The sequence below is a fragment of the Urocitellus parryii genome, chromosome 6 (genome assembly GCF_045843805.1).
Source record: "Urocitellus parryii isolate mUroPar1 chromosome 6, mUroPar1.hap1, whole genome shotgun sequence".
In the NCBI taxonomy this organism is placed as follows: Eukaryota; Metazoa; Chordata; class Mammalia; order Rodentia; family Sciuridae; genus Urocitellus; species Urocitellus parryii.
Window position 1 is genome coordinate 151338999 of NC_135536.1, and position 11467 is coordinate 151350465.

At 39.9% G+C, this 11467-nt stretch overlaps 1 pseudogene; it reads right to left on the bottom strand.

The window, feature by feature from the left end:
* Window positions 1-7325: 7325 nt before the first annotated feature.
* Window positions 7326-7887, bottom strand: LOC144255458 (hsc70-interacting protein pseudogene; annotated as a pseudogene).
* Window positions 7888-11467: the final 3580 nt, after the last annotated feature.

The window sequence follows — 11467 nt, forward strand, 5'->3', positions numbered from 1 at the left end:
ATCCCCTCAGGGACACACACCCAATAATCTAACTTCCTCCCACGGTGCTACACCTCTGAAAAGTTTCACCACCTCCCAATAGTGTCACCCGCTGGTAACCAAACCTTTAGCACAGGAGTCTGAGGCAGGAGGGCACTCATCCAAATAGGGCACTTATGTTTAAAGTAACTTCAGGAAGGAGGTACATTTGCTCCTGTCAGGGGCCTGAAGACTGTGAATCTAGGTCTACTTTAACTTCAATCTTCAGATTTTAGTTTTCTGCCACAGAGGCAGGGAGCCTTCCAGACCCTAACCAAGGTGGGTGTCTTCTCAGGGGAGAGTCCTTTCTTTTTCAAACTCTAAGGTTTCTCTCTAGTCTTGGAACTGCCTCAGTCCTACCTGCAGGAGGGCAGAGCCTCTGATCTTGTTCTCCACCCTGTTCTGCTCTTAGGGAAGCTCTCTGCCTCCCCACAGTTGACTGTGGATGACCTTCTACCTCAACCAGTTCCCATAATCCACCTCCTATCCACGAAGGTCAGGCAATGTCTTTTCTCCTTCTCACATATTCCTGGCCTCATGACTCAATTGCCCTGTGACTTTGGGTTATTTTTTAAGAACTTCTCTGAACCTCAGTTTCCTCATCTGCAAAATGGCCACATATCAGTACCTTTATGGCAGTTTTTTTTTTGTCCCTTTTCTCTTCTCTTTTCTATCCATTTTCCCTCAGAGCAACAGTTAAAGCGAGGCCATCAGGAATCTGAACTGTGTATTAAATAAGATGAAGGCTTAACTAACAATAGCTTAGTGGTTTCTTTGAAAATATTTCACCTTTTGATCCGTTCTGCTGTCGTCTTATTGTCACTGATTTTTCAAGAGGGCCGACAACAAGACAAAAGACCTTAACAGAAAAATATCTCTAGGTAGCTGGCACAATAAAGCTGCAATGAGAATTCAAGTATCTCTTGCCTTTGAGTCATTATGAGAGATAGATAAGTAAACAGCAGCACAAAATGACAGCCCCCACACATGGCCCTTTGAAGGTATTCTGAATGTCAGCATTTAAACACAGCTAGCATGTCTTGGAGTCACTGGAATCTTCCCAAGACTGGGGTGTCATGTCCTTTGAAAGTTCCTCAAAAGATAAAAATCCACTGATTGCCCATATATTTTGACTCCTGTATGTGTAATGAATGCCTGTGCTTCTATTGCCAGATGCTCTGCAAGGGGATAAGGTTTTAATTAGCAGTCCATAAAATTCCCTCCCATTTTTCAACGTAATGGACCTGAAAGCTGTTATTGCTACTTGCTCATTATTTGGCGTGGCTTAGGATATCACTGGTTGCTTGGCAGTCACAGGCTAAGAAAAGTTCAGGGACTTTTGTTTGTTCCTCCTCTTCTGGATGTTTGTCTCCTCTCTCCCATTTTCTTTCAAGGTATTTTCCCCCCTTCCAAGAGATAGATGCGTCTATGCATCCATCCATCCTGAGGATTCCTTACAGGAACATGTCTGTGGCACATGTACCCATCCAGAAAAGCCCCGTCTCCTGGAGGCTGGTGCCACAGCTTTCAGCATTAGCTTACCAGGCCTTCAGAAGTCCACAGAGGGTACCCTCCGGGAAGGAAATTTAGCAAGTAAGGAAAAAAAAGAGGGAGAGAGGCTAGTCAAGGCTCTGGTAACTAACCTGAGGGTAGTGCCAATGCTGGGGCCTCCTGAAGACCTGGGAAACAGGGGCTGCAGGTACGACAAGTATGGTGTGAGGGCAGAGGGTAGGTAATGGGTCTTGGTTCAGAGTGAACCATAAGTTAGGTTATTGGGCATTCTGCCCCAGGTTAGCAGGCAATCAAGGACTTGGGGGAGGGATCTTCTGGAGTTCAGGAGGCCTACAAGTGGATAGCAACTCACTCTGTTGGTATTTAGAGGGCAGATTTGGGAAGGGAGGGGCAAATATAGAAGAAACTATGTTCTAAGGCTTCAACAGCACCAGAGAGTCCTGGGAAGCCTCTCCAGGGCTGTCCCTGATTATTGTCTTTAATCTCTGATTTCTTTAGCATAATGAGCTCAAGCATCTTTTCTCCCAAAGGCTGAACTCTCCTCTTTCACGAGTTCTGTCTAAAATCATAACAATTTTAGAACAACAAACAGGAAATACCTTCAGTCACTTAGATAAAAACAATCATTTGAGACAATTGAGTAGATAAGTTGGCAGGAGGATGATTTCCCCCATTTTTATGTAGTTGGTTGTTGGGGTTTGGATATGATTGGACATACTCCCCTAAAATCCCCTGTGCTGGAAATTTTGATGCTGATTCCTACTGTGGCAATGTTGAGGGGCAGTAAAACCTTTAGGAGGTGGGACCTAGTAGAAGATGATTAGGGTGTTGGGGGTACCATCTTGAGCAGGGATTAATGTAGTTTTCTTGGGAACTCAGGTAGCGGCTTTGAGAATGGGTTGTTATAAAAAGTGTGAGTTTGGCCCCAGAATTTCTTTGACTTTATATATATATATATATATATATATATATATATATATATATATATAAATATATGTATGTATATATACACACATATATACATATATATGCATATATATTTATTAGTAGTAGTATTTTTAATGTGCATTCTTCTGCACAGCATTTTTATGTGCAGTGATCCTCACCAGAATCACCTGAAATTGGGCTTTCAGCCTCCAAAAACAGTGACTTAAATAAACTTCTTTATAAAATACCCAGCTTCAGTATTTTGTTACAGAAAAGAAAAACAGCACAACACTGGTTTTTGCCTTATTAATTCAGAGTAATATGTCTGAAAACCCTAGGGGCAGGAAAGGCTTTTAAAGACCTACTGATCTGCTCTCCTTTCACACTTGGAAAAACTGAGGTCCAGAGATGGAACATGATTTACCCAAGGCCTCATGTCATATTTGAGGAGCATGGTGGTCAGACTACTTAGCTGACTAATTTCTCTGTGCCTTCACAGCTGACAGGTCTATTTTCAGGGTAGATGCCCACTTTGGTATCTGTGGCACTAAGAAATATAAAGGAGTTCCTACCTGGACAGAACACTCACTGAAGAGCCATTCACTGGATCTGAAATCCTCCCCTGAGAGATCTGTTACTGGAGTGTTCCCTAATCAGAGAGTACTCCTGCCTTGCTACCCTTTACAGACACTTTTCTGTGGAAGGGTTTTGAGCATTACGTGGCTTGTGTTTGCTCCAACACTCTGGAGGCAGGGCAGAGAGAGGGCTGTGGGTGCTTGGAAGTGGAAGGACTCTTGGTGGAAGAAGGGAACCCTGAACAAGCAGGGACCTGTAAGCAGGGAGAGCCTTGTTCTTTCCAGCTGGGTGGTCCACCAGCACGTGGCCCTGGACATTCTCCATACTTCTCCATGATTTCAGGAGATAATTTGTCTGCTCTAGTCACCTGTGGCTCTCAAGGTCTTTGGGAAGAGAGGGCTTTGGAGAGAAGGCTCACTCACTGATCTACAGGGAATGAAGAGATCAGGGACGACTACTGGGGACAGAATGGGTGTGGAGTGGGTCTAGGAGAGTAGAGTCAGCAAGAGTCCATCTGGTCCAGACACGGAACCTTTCCTGCAGTCTTTCACAGCCGTGGATGGTATACTTGTTGGCTGTTGGCTAGGGGCTGGTTTCTAGGGGTTATGAATGTCTCAGTTACATGCACCATCTCCCTCCCCTCTGGCAATCCTGGCAAATCTTTCATGAGAGATGGTCCCTGCTATAATTTGAACCTGATATGGTCCCCTATTCCCCCAGGTGTTAAGGTCTTGGTCTTCAGCTTGGCATTATTGGGAGGAGGTGGATCTTTTAAGATGTGGGGCCTAGTAGAAGGTGTTGTTAGGGCCCTGCCCTTGAAGGAGATAGAGGCACTCTGGCTCTTTCTCTCTCTTCTTTTTTGCTCTTGGCCAAAAGATAAGCAAGTTTTCTCAGCACAATGCATCTGCTATGACTTGCTGCCTTGTCACAGGCCCAAAGCAATGGGAGTAATCAGTCATAGATAGAAACCTTGAAAACTGTGAGCCCAAATAACCTTTTTCTCTCTGTAAGTAGATTAATCTCATGTATATGTTACAGTAACAAAAAGTTGACAAACACAAACTCAGAACAAAAAACTCCCAAACAATTTGCTATTTGGATCATGATCACCTGCGTCTCCAGCTCTGTGAGACACACAAAGATGACCTGGGATCTTTAAAAATTTAGGCTTTTCATTGGGTAAACAAAATAGTTTACTCTACCCAAGGGCCCTGGGACTACCAGCTGACTTGATTGAGATACAGTGTCAATGCTGATGTGAAGGAGAGAAAATGGGATGAATGCCGGGACTACACTGGAGGGTGATCACAAGGTTGTTGACCCAGTGAATGTGGGTGACAGATGCAGAGGGTGGGTGTGGGGGCAGAATAAATCTGTTTGTAGAGTTCTTGGATAAGTGGGAACAGTCTCTGCAGGGGAAAGGGAATGGTTGAAGAAAAAGGAAATGTCTGGTCTCAGACACAGAGTACCAGGTTTTGACAGAATTTTCAGGGGCTGTTATTCAACATTAGAAGTGGGGAGAGGGTGGCCATTAGTTGAGTCTGGGGTAAGAGCAATTTCTAAAGGAAATGAGGGAAATACCTGGGGCCTTGTTGGGAGGGAAGGATGACACCTACTCTAGGCTGCAGTGAACAGGTGTCCTGAGTGGGGGCAGTCATGCAGTCAATGGGGGCCTTTTCTGTAAAGAATTTTATGGCAATCATAAAACTGCCTGCAATCTGTCTGCTTTTATTACAACCAGGGATTGACAATATTAAACAATGTCAGTGATAAAATATTGCTTCCTGAAAACACTCTTTTTTTTGTCAAAGTTCTAAATAATTGGTCTGATTATTGTTGAGCATGTATATATGCACACACACACACACACACATATATATGATCATATATATGTATAAAATAACATGTTACACATGTATATATTTTATGTCACATGTTATATGTATATCTAGATATTATACATATATTTGAAGTTAGCAGACATGCATTACTTAGCCTTTCATAAACAGTGTGTTCTACATAGCAGTTAATTGGAAAACTTATTTCCAGAGGTAGCCCCTGACATACTTATATTTTGCATTTTTAAAAAGTTAAAAGGTTTTTCATTTTTTTTCTTCCTTCTTCCTTGCTCTTTCCTTCCTTCCTTTCTTCTTCATCCTCCTCCTCCCCCCAGCCTCTTCCTCCTCCTTATCCTTCTTCTTCTTTTGCACAGTTGGGGTTGAACCCAAGGCCTTGCCCATGCTAGGCCATTACTGGGCTACACCCTATGCTTTTCTTTTGAGAGTTAGCTTACAAACTCTCAGAATCCTTCAAGCTTGCTTCTTATTGTATCTTTGCAGTTTATGTCTTCAAATCCCTTGGTTTAAACAGTTTAAACAGTTGGTTCTGAATAAAACATGATCACAAAGTGTTTTTAAAGACAGTGAATAGAACTTGAATTCTGGCATTTTATGTGATAGCTTAGAGATTTAATGTATGTTTAAAATGTAAAGTAGTGAGACAGACAATGATTTTTGAGGTTCTCTTTTTTTGGTAAGAAAATGTAGTTCTTATCCAGGCATGGTGGCACACACCTATAACCCATCCTAGCAACTTGGAAGGCTGAGGCAGATGGATTACAAGTTTCAGAACAGCCCTGTCTTAACATTTAGGTCCAGTCTTAAAAAAATAAAAAGATATGTAGGTTAATGGTAGAGTGTACCCCTGGGTTCAATCCCCAGTACTATTTAAAAAAGTAACTTTAGTTCTTTTATGAAATTTTATTTCCTATATGAAATAGTTTGCCGAGTTTAAACAATATCCTTGTAAAAGAAATTTCTACATCTGTCAAAACTGTTCATCTTTTTAAATCTAAAAATATGAATCAAGAAAATAGTGAATAATATTAATGATTATATGATTGCTCACTTTAAAAGTCAAGTTTATTAAGGTATAATTTGAACAAAGTAAAATCACCATTTTTAGGTGACCAGATTGATGATTTCTCCTGGATAAATACTTATGAGTCTGCTTGGGGGGTTGTATGGTAAATATATGTTTAACTTTTTTATTCAGGATACATTTTTATTGTGTAACATATACAAAACATAAAATTTACTGTTTGTATGTATGATTCATAAATGTTCAATTTGGTAGCATTGAGTACATTTGCAATTTTGTGCAGCTGCCATCTCTGTCTCTTTTCAAGGACTTTTTCATCATTCCACAGAAATTCTGAACTCATTACACCACCACTCACTATCCCTTTTATCAGTCACTATAACTGCAATTTTTTAAAAATTGTGTTTTTATTTTTCAATTAACACATAGTAATTGTATATATTTATGGGACACTGTGATATTTCAATACATAAACATGTTGAGTAATAATCAGATGTGGTAATTGACATATCTATCACATCAGACATTTACCATTTCCTTATATTAGAAACATTAAAAATCCTCTCCACCAGTTATTTTGAAATATTCAATTAATGATTGCCCACCATGTTTATCCTACTTAGCTATAGGACATTAGAAGTCATTCCTTCTTCTCACTGTTCTCCTGTACCCACTGAGCATCCTGTCTCCATCGTCCCCCTTTCCCAGGCTCTAGAAACCACTGTTCTATTCTCTGTCTTTGAAATTGACTTTAGTTTCCATATATAAGTAAGAACATATGATCTTTGTCTTTAAGTGCCTGACATTTCATTTAACATAATGTCCTCAGCAGATCCTGGACTGGCCACTGGAGTTTGCTGCTGAGAACCCCTTGGAGAGCTGTGAGAGAGACCTGGATGGAGATTTCGACACACAGAGAGCTGCTTCATGTGATGCTGCTTGACATGAAATGTGTAGAAAACTAGGATTTCTGTGGACCACAAAGGAGGTCTTGTCCTGAACCTTTTCACAGAATAAACTCTTTTGCTCCCAGGTTCTTGTGTTCATATCTAAGACACCAACCTGAGACAATGGACAGTAAATCAATAGTTCATCTTGCAAAAACTTCATGTTAGAGTGCTATATGGGAGTGGCTTATTTTGATCTCCCTCAGTGCCATGAAGAAGGGAAAACCCACCTTGCTAACCAGAATCTCTCAGTGTCTGTATATAGCAACTAATTATAGTCTTAAAAAAATTAATAGCAAATCATTGTAAAATGCTTCAACTGGATTTGCTGCAGAGGGGTAGGGATTATCTTCAAAGCACCCCAGCTCTCCTGATGAGGTCAGAGGTACACTGGTTTGTATTACTGCGACAGCCATTAAGTGATCTAGGTTGCTTTTCCTTCAGTAAGGGTTTTGTTAGGTGGGCATTACGCTTGACCTCCAAATTTGGCTGACAATTTACTGATGAGATTCATAACCTTTGGGTTGCTTTGATATTTTGACATATTTGCTGGGTTCTGGGCCACATCCTGGAAGGCCACCATCACTTCTGGATCCTGCATGGCTGCAAGAACCTCCGGATCACTAAGAATTTCATTGAGCCCAGGCATTCCTGCCATTCCAGGCATGCCCCCTCCCATTCCAGGCATTCCTCCAGGAAAATTACCAGGCATTCCTCCAGGAAAGCCACCTGGAAAAGAGCCAAACTGAGCTCCTGCTTGTCGTCTGGCTTCTTCCTCCCTCTGGGCTCTCTCATGTTCTTCTCGAGCCTTCTTAACTCTTTCTATTCTTTCTTTGATCTCTCGCTCTTCACGTTTTCGCTCATATTTTCTCCGATGTTCAGCAATTTTCTGGGCCCGTGGTTGAACTTCTTTCAGCATTGCACTAGCATCATCATCATAATCCAGTTTACAGGCAAGAGCAAGATCATGGGCTGCTTCTTCCCAGTGGCCCAAAAGTCTGTGGACTTTCCCTCGCCACTTGTAAGGCCATTAGGGTGTTCATTCAGATAATGTTTTCCTACTAGGAATTACAAACTTAAAACACTTTTTAAACCTTAAAAATATTTAAAACTCAAGGGGGTGTTATTTCCTACATTTTAATTTACTAATCATTTTGGATTTTTTCTTTGATATTGGGCAAAGCAGACACTAAGTATGGAAAATACATAGCTGTAATGTGAGTGAAATAAAGACTTACTAGTGGGAAGTAAATAAATCTCATTTACATAGCTAAAAGTTTCAGTTGAATATATGGTTACTGAGACTGAGGCATTTTGATTTGTCATTTAAAAATATTTTTTAAATGATTAATTTCAATAAAACTATTGGGACCACCAGTATTTCACTCTAACCTGGGTAGGGACTGGAAGTACTTGGTAAGGCAGCAGCAGTCTTACTATTTTATATGACATGTGCCCTTATGCAGGTTGCATTTAAATCTACACTGTGTTGAAGAGGTGATTTTTTTTTTTGTTATGCTGCAATGGAGTTGGATTACTTAGCTCTGTTTTTGTTCAATATATCAAATAAATGTTTCATATTATTTCCACTGTGGGGAAATAAGGGCGTAGTTTTCTTTTTATATTCTATGTTTAAAATTTACCTTTTCTCATCAGAAAATGACCAACTATATCTGCTTTCTGCTTCTTGTATTTCCCTCCTTCTTGAACTAAAGATAATCTTTTCTCACTAGCATCATCACTGCTATCATACCATAATTGTGCAAAGCATATTTAATGCTGGGTTAATTTAATATGTAATACATATCCTAGCTGTGGAATAATACCCATAAGAGCTGTAGTTCTTTCTTAGCCATGAGATTGCTTATTTAAATGTTATTAGACTTCCACTCTGGCAAAATCTTGTGATGTCAAAAACATTGGAAGGAAGGATTCCTTTTAGTGTTTGGTGTTCTATTTTGGAAGTACCTATTGATCGTTGTATTTTGAAGAGTATATGGTTTGAGTTATTGGTAACCATACATGGAATTAACTGCTTGATCTAACATGAATTATAAAATAGATGAGAGCCTGGTTATTCATTATGGAGTTCTTGGCACCATGAAGATTCATTATTGTATTCAGCTCTTCCTTAAATACTGCGACCATACCCCCACCTCTTTTTCCCTTTTGTCCCTGAAAAGATAAAGGAAATGATAAATTCCTTGGAGTACATTTATAAAGTAGTACATTTCTAATATTTATACAGGTTCTAACCCTTTACTGTACATGAGTAAACAGAACTGCATCTGTTACAAAAATGAGAAAAAGTCGTATGCTAATGGAGCATGCTTTTAAAACCCTTGGAAAAAAACACCATTTATACTTGGATTTGGGCTTGCCAGTGGTTTTTTTTTTTTTGTTGTTGTTGTTCATGTATGTTCTCAAAATCTCATGTGTGCTGTGCTTATCTCAAGAAGAACAGTTTCTTCTTGGATTCCTGATTTGATTGACTTAATTGTACATGACCTAACTATACTCGAATATTACGAATATAAATGGATAAAAGTAAATTACTCTTCTGAAAATGTGTCCTGTGCTTTTAGACTTTAAGTTCCATAAATACAACAGATAATCTTCATTTTCTTAGAGACCCAGTATCATTTCTAAAAAGGAGAAATGTTCTTTTTTTCTGCTAATGATGCTGTAAGAAGGAAAATAAAGTTTTCTGCTTAAAAATATATAGTTATTGGATATTTCTAGCTATATTAAAAATAAAATATGGTTTCAAACTGGAAAAAAAATAAATTAATAAATACTCTATTTGGGGAAAAAATCCAAATAAATTCCAGCAAACAGAACACATGTGAAAATGAAGCTTGATCTATGAACAGCCAACAGGCAACCTCATTGTTTAGTTTAGGGGATGTAAAAGGAAAGAGGCCTTTTTAGGTTGCAAGTGCATTTGATTTGAACTTGCAGTTCTCTTCAAGCAGTTTCTGCTTTCTCTGAGCTCCCTGCTTAAGAAAGCCTGGAGCGCATTAGGGCATTCATCATGTCAGCAAATGGATCAGCTGCAGGTTCAGTTGGCCAGAGCAATAGAACAATGTGGTGATATCTAGGTTTTCCATTCCTGTTGACTATTCCAAATGAACTCTGGTCTACTGGCTTGCTGGTCTACCATTGGCTTGGGTTGGGCAAATAATCTGGCTCTACCCACACTGCAAATCCATCCATCTTCTATAGGAGAGCTACCATGGCCCTGGCTGAACAGAAATGTGGATTCCTTATCTACCACTGGACCTCAGGGCTGGCCTGAAAATAGCCACGTTTTAGATTTTTAAACCAATGTGCTCTCATAGCAAAGCCCTAAGCCAGACTCTATTTATAATCAAATAATCCAAGTATCGCTAAAGAGAAAAATTCATTAAGTGGCTCTTGATAGGACAGATAATTGCCATAAGAAAGCAGAAACTGAGACAAGATGGGCAGGGAAAGTGCTGGAAGAAGCAGAGGAATTGAGGTTGCCTGCCGGGAGCTCATAGGCATATTTGTTCTGCACATGTGTGCTGTGTTGCTGGATTTTAAAAATAAAGATATTTATTTTTTGTCAATAGAATATTTACTAATTTATTTCTGAGACTTCAGTTAGTTTCCATATACAGACACTAAGAGATTCTAGTTAGCAGGGTGGAGTTCTGCTTCTGCTCTGTATCGAAGGAGATCAAAATAGGCTACCCTCAAATAACACTTGAAAACTTTGAGGTGGCAATTCAGGGGAACTGCAGACACAGGAATATCTCTAACAGGCTGTCCTTTTGTGGAGAGGATTTACATCGGTGGTAGAAGTAAGCCATGAATGCAAATGGGCTTTCCCTGGGGCACTACCCTATCTGCCCAGGAAAGATTTTTTTCACAGGAAGAAGAGATGAAGGCCCGGACAGGGATTACCACAGGTGGCCTTCTGATGACTGCCACTGGGGGACTTTACCTGCATAGTAAGAAGACCTTCATTCAGTGAATTTTCCTCTCCTTCCCTCCCATGCCCCGTGACCTCCTCCCTTCAGGGGTCTCAGTTTTCCTTTTTATATGGTTTCAACTCTGTAGCCTTCTTTGGAGTTTCATACTGTATATGTGTGGCTCCATGTTTAGGCATGTCCACCAGGAATACATTCAACCTGGCCAAGATCACATTTATTTGGGGGTAATTAGGGTTGCAAGCTAGAACACATCAATTCCAGTTGACTTCTGAGTAGTTTAGGGGAAGGGGCTTATTGTACCAATGGTCAACAGGGCTTAGCAAACAATATTTCAGGAAACTATGGTTCAGCCCATTTCAAAGGTCAGCTTACATTCAAGAGCAGATGTGTGGGTAGTCCAGTTTAAAAGTTCAGCTTAGATGTGGATATGTCTAAAACCTGATTCAACAATGGCCTCTGGGTTCATCTAAAGTGCTTGAGTTAAAGTGACTTCATTTTGATTTCCTTCCTTGACAGGTAGGTAATAAAATTTCCCCTTTGTCTTTCATCAGTTTGTTTCATAAACTAAAATTATTGAAACTTCAGAGAGAAAAGAGAATATTTTAAACTTCCCTTTAGTATTACCCGACTCTAAATAGGACACATTGT